The following is an 11,995-nucleotide window of genomic DNA, read 5'->3' on the forward strand; positions in this document are numbered from 1 at the left end:
ATTTTCTGGGTTGGGTTGCAAGGTAATCCGAATTTAGGCAGAATTTAGGTCAAGTTTTGGACAGAATTTGGGCATGGTTTCTTCGTAGAATATGGGCTATTTTGGGTCTAGTTTCACCCCCAATTGGCATCATACCAATTGGGGTCACACAATTTTATTTATGGCCTAAAATGTGTACTGCCCTCAACAACACAACCTGCAGAAAATAGCACTTCCAATAATTCATTTCTCCTCCAACTTCCTTGCTTCAATTTGACATTCAAGGCACTTCTAAATATCATCAACACATCTCAACAATCCCAATTGCATGGTATAATACAAAAATACCAAAGTTAGGCCAAACCCTAACTCACAATTTCAACCTCATAAAATTTCAATGTAAATTAACTTCTAATACTTATAAATGCATCAACCAACATCATTAAATCACTTTATATACATAGTCATCAAAAACCATCAATCACCATGGGTACCAAAAATTCACTCCCCTCATAACTCACCTATTTCTTTTAGTTTCTTACAAATTTCACTTCATTTTAACCTTAACTCAAGGATTAATAAAGGAAGGAAGGAAGAATTAGGCACTAACCTCTTGGGTAACTTGTTAAACTTCAACTTTTCTTCTTCTTTTCACTATCAATGGCTTCTTTATGGAGTGGGCTAAATTTTTAATGAAGGGGTCTATGGGTTTTGGTGAGGAGGAAGCTTGGAAAATCATGCTTTAGGGAAGACAAAAATGGAGGGAGAGAGCTCCCATGGTGGACGGCAAGGAGAGAGAGAGAGAGAGAAGAGGGAAGAAGAAGATGGTTGGTGGGGTTTTGTCTCTTGTGGATATTTATATATATACATTTATGTGTACTTTATTGTTTTTAAATTTCATAAATCTATTTCCTTTCTTTTCTTTTCTTTCCTTTTTTTTTCTTTTCTTCTTCTTTCTCTTCTCATTTTTCAAATTCAAATTCATAAATTTAATTTATGTTATTTATTTTATTTCTTAATTTTAATTTGACATTTATGTCAAAATTCACCTATATGGGTGAAATGACCAAAATGCCCTTCATGGTGCATATCGGGTTATTTTTATTATTTTTGTACCAAATAAATAAATTCTCTAAATTTTAGTTTATTTTCTCAAAATTTTTCCTACATTTTTTTTAATATATATTTCATTAATTTATGCCTCCTCACTATAGTTTAAGTGTAGTTCCAGACATTTTAATTATTCGAACAGACATTAGTCATCAGAACAGTAAAATGTACAGACTATCTTTGGTGAGGACGTTACAGTTATTTATGTAAATTTTATTTCACATAACTTGAAATCCATATATGTATATAGAGAGAGAGTTTCATGTAAGAATAATTTTGCACACTGTGCATTTTTTAATTAAATTATAGGAGAATTGAGAAAATAAATATAATTCATAGATAAAAATTTCAGCTGATGTAAAATTTTATTAATATTATTTTAGAAAAATAAATAAAAGACGGAACGGACTCAAACAATGCATTGCTTTATTATTATTATAATATAAATAGAAAACAAGAATTTTTTTTATCAATGGGTAAAAATGGAAAAAAACCATTCTAAATCACATGTTAGAGAAAATGAGGCTTATTTACCATTTATTCCCCTGGGTTATTTTGCAAAATAAAAATTATATTAGGTTCTGTTTGTTTCACGAAAAATAACTTGTATATGAAAAGTATTTTTCATGAAAAATATTTTTTTCGTTATTTAGTTTTAATATTAAATTAATGATATATATTTATTTCATATATATATATGTGTGTGTGTGTGTGTGTGTGTGTTTATATTTTAATAAGATTATCAAAGTTTAAAAAATAAAAAATGACTTTTTTAAAAAAATGAAAATTATTTTCCTTAAAAAATGACTTAGTTTTTCCTTTCACTAAAAATTATTTTTATTGACCAATTTTACTGAGTGCCCAAAACACTAGAAAATGAGAAAAATATTTTCAAATATTTTTCATGAAACAAATGGAGTCTTAATAAAGAAAAAAAAAATTGTTGTGTAATCAAACCAGTCATGTTGATGCTTGGGGTTGAGTTAGTGTGGACACATGATTTTAGAAGAGGGGAGTTGGAGATAGCGACCAACGCAGAGATTAGATTTAGAGGACCGATTAAAATATAGTTCTAACTTTTTAAATAAATTTGACTTATTAAAAATTAAATGAAAGTGCTGTTAATTAAAAATCTCAATAAATGTTTAATAATATAAATTACTAAAGTCAAAATATATTAATAGTCTAAAATTAAAAAAATTATCTAAATTATAATTTTTAAAAAATAAGTATGAAAAGCAAATTCAATTATAATTATAAAGTAAATAAAATAAATGATAATAATTCTTCATTTCTAATATCATGAAAGGGAAAAACTTTTTCAATCTAAGTACGAAGAAATTTTAACAAGATAGAGATTCTTGTAATGATAATGAAATTATTAAATTAATAAAAAAAATTACTGGACTTTCCTTTGATAATCTTATCCTATAATTGAATTTCAAGAAATAGGAGTGATTGTATATTTGTTGGAAGAGAAACATAGTAAAATAGAATTGATAAAGAAAAAAAAAGGTAAAACGCACGAGACAATTTGAAATTTTTCCTTTCTTGAAAGATGATATTATTGGTGTCTTTCCTTCAATTGAGCAATAATTTTCTTTTTTATAATTACTAATAAAATCCTTAAAATGTTTTAAAATATTTTCCTTTTTACCTCAAGCGTAAAATTGTAAATTAAAGGCATTTTTTGTGATTGTGAGGTTCCTTGGACTGTTTCATACCATTAACTCGAGTATATATAATTTTCTAAAATCGAATTTCACCCTCAAAATTCTGAATAATTTTTTTTTAGTTTCATATGAATTAAATTTAAAGAATTATAATTGAGGTTTTCTTGAATAATAACTGACTAACTTAATTTGTTTAGTATTACTGTTATTTTGTGATTAGAAGAACTCTGAAATAATACAATATTCTTTTTTCGGACTATATTTTTCAATTGCGTATAAAATGATATCCTTTTAAGAAGTATTTTTTCAACCCAGTGCCTCAAAGCTATCCCTAAAATTGGAGATGTGAATGAGTAGTTAGTTTTAATTTGTTTTACTGGGTGGAGCAGCTAGCTTTAAGGATCATAATTATGAAATTAAACATCGACATGTGAGGAGCTAAATCATCTACATGCGTAGGAAATGATGGGAACATTTCAGTATCATACAGGATTAATGGTCTAAGACAGGAAATCTCTAAGCTTGTTTCAATTCAAATACTGCCAACTAGGCATGGTTAAGGTTAAGATTGCAAAATGTATAATAATGTTAATATTTCTATGAAATTTTATTCTCTATTTTTATATTATTTAATTAACCTTGACTTGCATTTGAATGTAAAACAAGATTGTTATATGGTATTTTTCAAACTTTTTATGTTTTATTATGTAGATATTCTTCCCTCTTAATTAGCTCAACATCTACAGCTATCTATGGTGGGATCAGTACTCTGATTTTCTGTGGATATATTATTTATGACACTGACAACCTCATCAAGCGGTAGTCATAATGATGAATATATTTTGGCCTCTGTTGCTGTCTACCACGACATTTTCAATCTGTTCTTTTTCTTTTTGCGGGTTCTGAGTCACAGATTAGTTTGCACATGCAAGCTATATCTTCATAAAAACTTAATCAAGTTAACATTGTGGATAGTCGATAATCTGTTAATTCATGCAGTTCTGCATTTATGTACCTTAATCAAATCTGCTATAGTAAATAGATTTGCTGTTGGAATTGTTTTCCGTTTATGTTTTTTTTATCTTCTTGTTTTAAATTTCCTTCTTTCATTCTTTTCCATGATATACTCAGCCCACATTTTCAAATAACCAAAGAATATCCAGCACAAACGCAGAACAAACTTAAACAAGCATCATTGCAAAATCATGTTCAACCACAGAACATAGAACTACTGGGTGCTTCTCTTATCATCAGCCCTTTCAGAAATCATATAAACAAGCTTAAGCCCTACTCATGAGTCGTGGCAATTCCTTAAGCTCCCTTATCTAAATTGAAGTAACCCTAGCTTAAGTTTTTCAACAAAAAACGATTATAGCAGACTGAATCCAACAATCCGTTTAAATTATATTTCATGTATAAGAAATGGTTCTCCATTTAAAGTTACAAATTAAACATGCATAAGATTAACGTCGAACACAATGTAATATACTCCCAATCCGAAGAAAAGAAAAGAAAAGACACAGTAGCAACAGCTACGACAACCCATTAAAGACTTGTAAAAGATCAGGATACATCTTCAACTTTTGTTAACCCTAACACACTCATCAATCCATTCACTGTATATGTCGATTGGCTCCGTCAAAGGAGTGGTGGAGGTTGAAAAGCTTGCTTTGCACGCACGGCATCCAGCTTCGCCCACGAACAACTTCCTATCGATGATGCACTCCACAGCGTTGGGATGGTTGCAAAAGGGACAAGTGAAGACAGTGTCGAGCTTCTCCACCCGCACCGGCTTCTTAACAACTCGCTTCGATCTCCTTCTTGCCATGGCAATTGCGGAACTCTCGATCGAATCAGGGAAAAGACTGCAAAAGACTTACTTGATGAATATAACCTTTCTTGATACCTTGACTGATAACGATCTAGCATTTGAGCATATATACATATAGCCTTCTCGGTACAAATCCTAACAGGATTCGGATTTTGAGATGGCGGTGGCTTGTAAATTAAGCCACCTATTTCTACTAGTTTTATTATTTACTTATTTTATTAACTCGTCGTTTTATGCACTAAATCATACCGTTTATACTTTGGAAAATCAAATGAAGGATTAAATTTTATATTTATTACTTTTTAATCCCTATACTTTCCTTAAATCATAAAAAAATATATTTTTTTATATATTCATTTATTTTAGAAAATAAATTAAAATGTCCATTAAACTTAATTCAGTTAACAAAATGGTACATTCTTCCATTTTAAGCCCATTTAAAAGTTAGATATGACTATAAAATGTTATAAATTATTATTTAATCCTTTATTATTATTATTTATCATTGTGTCCTTCTCTATCTCTCCCTGGTTTCTTTCTCTCTCCCTCACTCCCTCTCTTCTCCCCATCTCTCTCTCTCTCCCATGTTTCTGTCTCTCTTCTCTTTCTAGTGCACTATATTCTCTCTCCTCTCCCTCTACAACCTTTCACCCTCACTCCCATTCAAATTAATAATTATAATCAACAATCAAATTTTTTATTTTCTAATTAATGATAAAATCGTTGTATTTGATTTTTAAAAATTAAATGAAATGATGTATCAATAGTTAAATGGGCTAAAAATAAGGATGACACCATTTTATAGATAGATTCAAATATTAAGAATATTTTAATCTATTTTTAAGAATAGAGATATACCTGTGTTAATGATAACAAAATTTATGGACGAAATGATAATATATTTTTTATTAATTGCTGCAATATTTTAGACTTTTTATTTATGATGAACAGAGTGAACATACAAAATTAAAATTTTAAAAATATTTTAATTTATTTTTTAGATAGAGAAGTAAAAATATATTAATAATGATTAAAATCTAATTACAAAGTAATTTATCAAAATATTTTGGGGAAAAGAGCAAAAAACAGCCTATGATTTACCATTTTATACTTAATACTATATTTGGATCATGATTCCTCATGATTTCATAATGTATGATATAGTTCCTTTATTGTTTGTTTTGATTATTCCTGAAAAAGAAAAAAGTAGTTTTGAGTTGTAAAATGATAATTTCTTAATTATCACTTTATTACAGGTTTTCAAACCAAATTGGTGGTTTGAGCATCAAACTAGTAGTACTGTTGTCTCTCACAGAAGGGAACACATTCTTGTCCCTCTCAATATTTAGGGGTCATAACTTAATATCTTTACCAGACTAGATAGCCAAGTTTACACATTGTTATCTCTTAAAGACCATTACTTGTCATTATATGGAAGTGAATTTAATGATTATTTTTCTAATTATTTCGACAGTCTGCTACTCTTGTTGTAGTTGCACATGCATAGCAGCTGGAAAATAGAGAGCAGTGATGTCCTAATCATACGATTTACATGTAATAATTTTTCTTAGGATATGATGGAAGTATGCATGACGTTTACAAATTAGTATGGTACAAGATGAAGGTCTAAGACAGAAAGTATATGAGCTAGTTTGGATTTTAATACTGGCAACTGAAGATGGTTGCCAATTATCCATCTGTGTGCTTGTGAAAACTCTTGTAATGTGCCAGTGAATGCAAATTTTGATTTTGAATTCAGCAAACCTGTTTATTCATTGTCCATAAGTTGTAGCTATATTTTTCTTTTATTTAATTTGCTTCTGACCGGAGCTGAAACTCAAGACTTTACAGCCTTAAAACAAATTTAATGTCAAAGGGCAAAAGAAAACAAAGAAGCAAATACTAGGGGATTGCTCATTCTTGTGTTTGTTAATTATAAGAAAAAATTTTGATAAGACTTACAATTATGATAAAACAAAAGTGGCAGAAAATTTAAATTTTTGATATTTACAGTTAAAGGTATCTTCGGTCAATTTGTATACACCGAGATTAAGTTTATTCCTAGGTAATCTTTAAAATTACACTTTTCACATTAGCGGATGTATTTAAGATAAATAATTATAGAGTAGAGTTGAATTTTGATAAATAAAATGTAAAAGCTCTCATTTTTATTAATTGGATTAAATCTACTGAGTAGTAATTTCCTTTCAAATATAACTCAATTTATTATAATTTTTGTATTATTTATCCTTAATACGCATTTTTGTGTGAAAATTTATTTTTCTTATTTGAAATAATGATAATAAAAAAGAAATTTCCTGTAACGCCCTCACCGTAGGTAGTCTATATATTTTACTGTTTCGACGACTAATGTCTGTTCGAATAGTCAAAATGTCTGGAACTAGACCTAGACTATAGTGAGGAGGCATAAATTGAAGAAATAAATGTTAAGAAAATATAGGAAAATATAGAGAAAAAAATAAATTAAAGTTTAGAGAATTTATAAATTGATACAAAAATAATAAAAATAACCCAATATGCACTACTAAGGGCATTTTGGTCATTTCACCCCCAAAGTTGAATTTTGACCTAAATGTCAAAATAAAAAAAAATTTGAGAATAAAATAATTAACATTAATTAAAATTTATGAAATAGATTAGGAAAATGAGAAGAGAAAAGAAAAGAAAAGAAAAGAAAGGAAAAGAAAAGAAAAGAAAAGAAAAGGCTTAGGAAAATTCAAAAAAAAAAAAAATATATATATATATATATAAATAGACACAAGAAGACAAACCCCACCAACCCCAAGCTTCCATCTTCTTCTTCCCTCTTCTCTCTCTCTCCCTCTCTTGGAAACCGTCCACCATGGGAGCTCTCTCCCTCCATTTTTGTTCTTCTTAAAACTTGATTTTCCAAGCTTTCTCCTCCCCAAAACCCATAGACCCCTTCACAAAAAATTTAGCCCACACCATAAGGAAGCTTTAGATACCCATAAGAAGAAGAAAGATTAAAGTTTGAAGTGGGTCACAAGAGGTTAGTGCACTTATCCCTCTTCTTCTCTTTATTAAACATGAAAAGCACGAAGCATAAATGCCATTAAAACAAAAAGAAAATCTAGAGGAAAGAACCCTTGAATTTTTGGCAGCCATGGAACTTGAAGTTTATTGCTTTTAAGTAATGAAAAATGGTTCCATGAGAATGTGTAATTAGTTGAAATGTTTAGGTGTTTGATTGTGTAGTGTGTAACAGCCTGATCCTTCTCCAGTTAGTATTGTCCGCTTTGGCCCATGGGCCTCACGGATTTGTCCCTTGGGAGGTTTCATTCCCAAAAGCGCGCTGACCAGGTGAGGAAAACTCCCACATATATGGCCCAAATCTTTTCTTCCCATTTTCGATGTGGGACACGAAGTTTCCACCCCAGTGTGTAGCTGGTTGAACAAGCACGTCCCAACCCCATCCCTGGGTCGTGACAAGCCCACCAGCTTCCGCCTGGTGCATCCTCGCACCACACACCGTACTAGAGGGAGTCCAGCTCTGATACCAAATTGTAACAGCCTGATCCTTCTCCAGTTAGTATTGTCCGCTTTGGCCCATGGGCCTCACGGATTTGTCCCTTGGGAGGTTTCATTCCCAAAAGCGCGCTGACCAGGTGAGGAAAACTCCCACATATATGGCCCAAATCTTTTCTTCCCATTTCCGATGTGGGACACGAAGTTTCCACCCCAGTGCGTAGCTGGTTGAACAAGCACGTCCCAACCCCATCCCTGGGTCGTGACATAGTGTTTGTGTAAATTTGAAACTTTGAAAACTAGGGTTTGTGTAAATGTTGAGGACTTTGTGTAAAATGTTGAAATTGACCTATTGGGATGAGATTGTTGCTTATAGAAGTGTATTGCATGCAAATTGAAGTAAGGACATTGGAGGAGATTGAGTTTTGGAAGTGTTAATTTTCTGCAGGTTGTGTTTATTGAGGGCAGTGTACATTTTAGGCCATAAATAAAATTGTGTGACCCCAATTGGTATAAGGCCAATTGGAGGTGCAACTAGACCCAAAATAGCCAATTTTCCATGGAGAAACCATGCCCAAATTCTGTCCAAAACTTGAGCTAAATACTGCCCAAATTCAGATTTCCCTACACCCAACCTAGAAAATGACCAAATGAATAGTACGTGTTCATTTGGTCATAACTCTCTCTATACTGGTCCAAATGACCTAAACTTTTACCCATGGAAAGTTTAGACATAGGGCTACACTTTTCATGCGGACCACTTAACCCAGTTTTGCCTTTAACAAATTCAAATTGTTAGCACAAATTGGGTTACTGAAACTGCCAACCCAGAAAATGACTAAATGAACAGTACGTGTTCATTTGGTCATAACTCTCTCTATACCGGTCCAAATGACCTAAACTTTTACCCATGGAAAGTTTAGACATAGGGCTACACTTTTCATGAAGACCACTTAACCCAGTTTTTCCTTTAACAAATTCAAATTGTTAGCACAAATTGGGTTACTGAAACTGCCAACCTAGAAAATGACCAAATGAACAGTACGTGTTCATTTGGTCATAACTCTCTATGTACTGGTCCAAATGACCTAAAATTTTACCCATGGAAAGTTTAGACATAGGGATACACTTTTCATGAAGACCACTTAACCCAGTTTTGCCTTTAACAAATTCAAATTGTTAGCAAAAATTAGGTTACTGAAACTACAAACCCAGAAAATGACCAAATGAATAGTACGTGTTCATTTGGTCATAACTCCCTCTATACCTGTCCAAATGACCTAAACTTTTATCCATGGAAAGTTTAGACATAGGGCTACACTTTTCATGAAGACCACTTAACCCATTTTTGCCTTTAACCAATTCAAATTGTTAGCACAAATTGGGTCACTGAAATTGCCAACCCAGAAAATGTCCCAAAATACTATTCCTTTGGTATTTTGACCATAACTTGAGTTTTATAACTCCAAACTCAGTGATTCAAAAAATGAAATTCAAGTTTAAACATAGAGGAGAAATTGTTATGAAGGAATTGTGACTAAATAGACATCCCAACCTAGTTAAATTCCTAGATAAAGATAACACATCAACATGAACCTAAAGAAAGGTTCATGGGAAAAATGCTATATAGGATAATTAAAATACTCATAAGGAAAATTTAATATTAAAAATGATATGAATATGTAAATTAGGACTAATGTCCTATTAATATGAAATTTATGGTACCAATGAACAGTACTAGAAAATAGTAATAGTGAATAGTGCTAAATTAATTAAAATATTTAATTGCCCATAGTATACCTAGACTTATTTATTTAGTTGGATAAATTGGTATACCAATTGGGGACTACAGATAGCAGTACTGCCTAACGAGAAAATCATGAACTGATAATATATGTCTGGTATGATTGTTCTACAGGCTATATGCCTACTTTATTTCTGGCTTTACAAGCCTGACAGCGGGTCTCGTGCCCGACAGCTGGCCTCGTGCCTGACAGATGTATAATGGATAGACATATGGCTGTCTAACCAGTATACACCCGTACATCCAGCTTTTATAATTTGTTATAGGTTTTCTTGGGCACTGATAAAAAAAAAATTTTAATTAAGACTTAAAATACAATGAGTAATCATAAAAGATCCCAATAATGTTAATTATTTCCAAAGAGCAATAAAAATGTAAAGACCCAAAAATTATGAGTTGCATATATTGTTTCAAATTATTAAATTATTGTTATTATAAATTATGCACCACTAAGCATTATGCTTAGCGCGTTGGTTTTCCATCGCGTAGGTACTGGAGATCAGCCGCATCAGTCCCCCAGTAGTAGCAAAGACATCGATGAGTGCACCGGCAGCTCGATCGGATCGCCATTGTCCAGAGTCACCTCACTGGTCTTTTGTATTTTGGTAGGGCCCATGTATAGACTAGTATTTTGGTTCATTATGTTTAGTCATGATGTAATTACTAGTTTATGATGTATTTCATTTTGGACTTGTAATTAAACTTTGAGATTGAAATGAAAACTTGTAATTTATTATCTATGAATTTCTATATGAATGCAATAGATAATACTTCATTTTTAGATCTCATAAATAATTGTAAATGATATGATACATGAGAATATGATATGGAAATGTGTGAAATGAATATGGACATGTTAACAGGTGATTAGTGGAACCCGCCAGATGCTAATAAAATAAGGGAGGCTCTGTCCGGGTCTCCACAGAAATAAGATATAAAAAAAAAAAAATCTACACATAGAATACATGTTTTAAATGACATTAAAAGTTTACAATAGATATGATAAAACAAGATAGGGTGCTCCGGCACCGAATGTGGCACTTCTTGCTCGGCTATACAGTAGACGGGTAAGGGGCGTCACATTTAGTGGTATCAAAGCAGAGTCATCTCGAGGTACTGTGAGTAGGGCACAACAGGCCTTCTACGAATAGATGACACAGCTGTTCTGTCAGTTCGCCAGAGCCATTCCCCAGCCACAGCCACCTCCACCTCCACAGCCATAGCCACAGCCACAGCCACCTCCACCTCCACAGCCACAGCCACAGCCACCACCACCACCACCACCACCACCTGTACAGCCACCTCCACCCCCACAGCTGTAACCTATACACAGATCTCCACTAGAGAGACTGCGAAAGTATGGGGCAATTGATTTCAGAGGTAAGAGGGATGATGATCTAGCCACAACAGAGTATTGGCTGGAGAGGACAGAGAGGGTACTTGTAACACCCTAGGCAAATCCCACATCGACAAAACACGGGAGAGATGCTGGGTTCATAAGATGGAGGTTCCTAACCCCCATTGACGCGTTTTAAAACCGTGAGGGCTTGCTTAGCGGACAATATCACTAGTGGGTAGGGCCGTTACATTTGTGGTATCGGTGCTCGCGTGCAACCTTGAGCGATGGTGGGGCAAACCTCGGCGAGGCCGAGTCCCATAAGGGGTGGATTGTAACACCTAGGCAAATCCCACATCGACAAAACACGGGAGAGATGCTGGGTTTATAAGTTGGTGGTTCGTAACCCCTAGTGACGCGTTTTAAAACCGTGAGGCTCTGATACCACAAATGTAACGGCCCGGCCCACTAGTGATATTGTCCGCTCTGGGCCGAAGCCCTCACGGTTTTAAAACGCGTCAATGGGGGTTAGGAACCTCCATCTTATGAACCCAGCATCTCTCCCGTGTTTTGTCGATGTGGGATTTGCCTAGGGTGTTACAATCCACCCCCCCTTATGGGACTCAGCGTCCTCGCTGAGGTTTGCCCCACCATCGTTCAAGGTTGCACGCGGAGTGGCTCTGATACCACAAATGTAATGGCCCGGCCCACTAGTGATATTGTCCGCTCTGGGCTGAAGCCCTCACGGTTTTAAA

At 33.4% G+C, this 11,995-nt stretch overlaps 1 long non-coding RNA gene across 1 annotated transcript; it reads right to left on the minus strand.

Moving 5' to 3' along the window:
- Nucleotides 1-7,964: 7,964 nt before the first annotated feature.
- Nucleotides 7,965-11,623, minus strand: LOC131182206 (uncharacterized). Its single transcript, XR_009150459.1, has 2 exons — nt 11,582-11,623; nt 7,965-8,146 (listed from the first exon to the last, which is right to left on the minus strand). It is a non-coding gene; the product is annotated as an uncharacterized LOC131182206 (long non-coding RNA).
- Nucleotides 11,624-11,995: the final 372 nt, after the last annotated feature.

This window comes from Hevea brasiliensis, chromosome 8, assembly GCF_030052815.1.
Source record: "Hevea brasiliensis isolate MT/VB/25A 57/8 chromosome 8, ASM3005281v1, whole genome shotgun sequence".
In the NCBI taxonomy this organism is placed as follows: domain Eukaryota; kingdom Viridiplantae; phylum Streptophyta; class Magnoliopsida; order Malpighiales; family Euphorbiaceae; genus Hevea; species Hevea brasiliensis.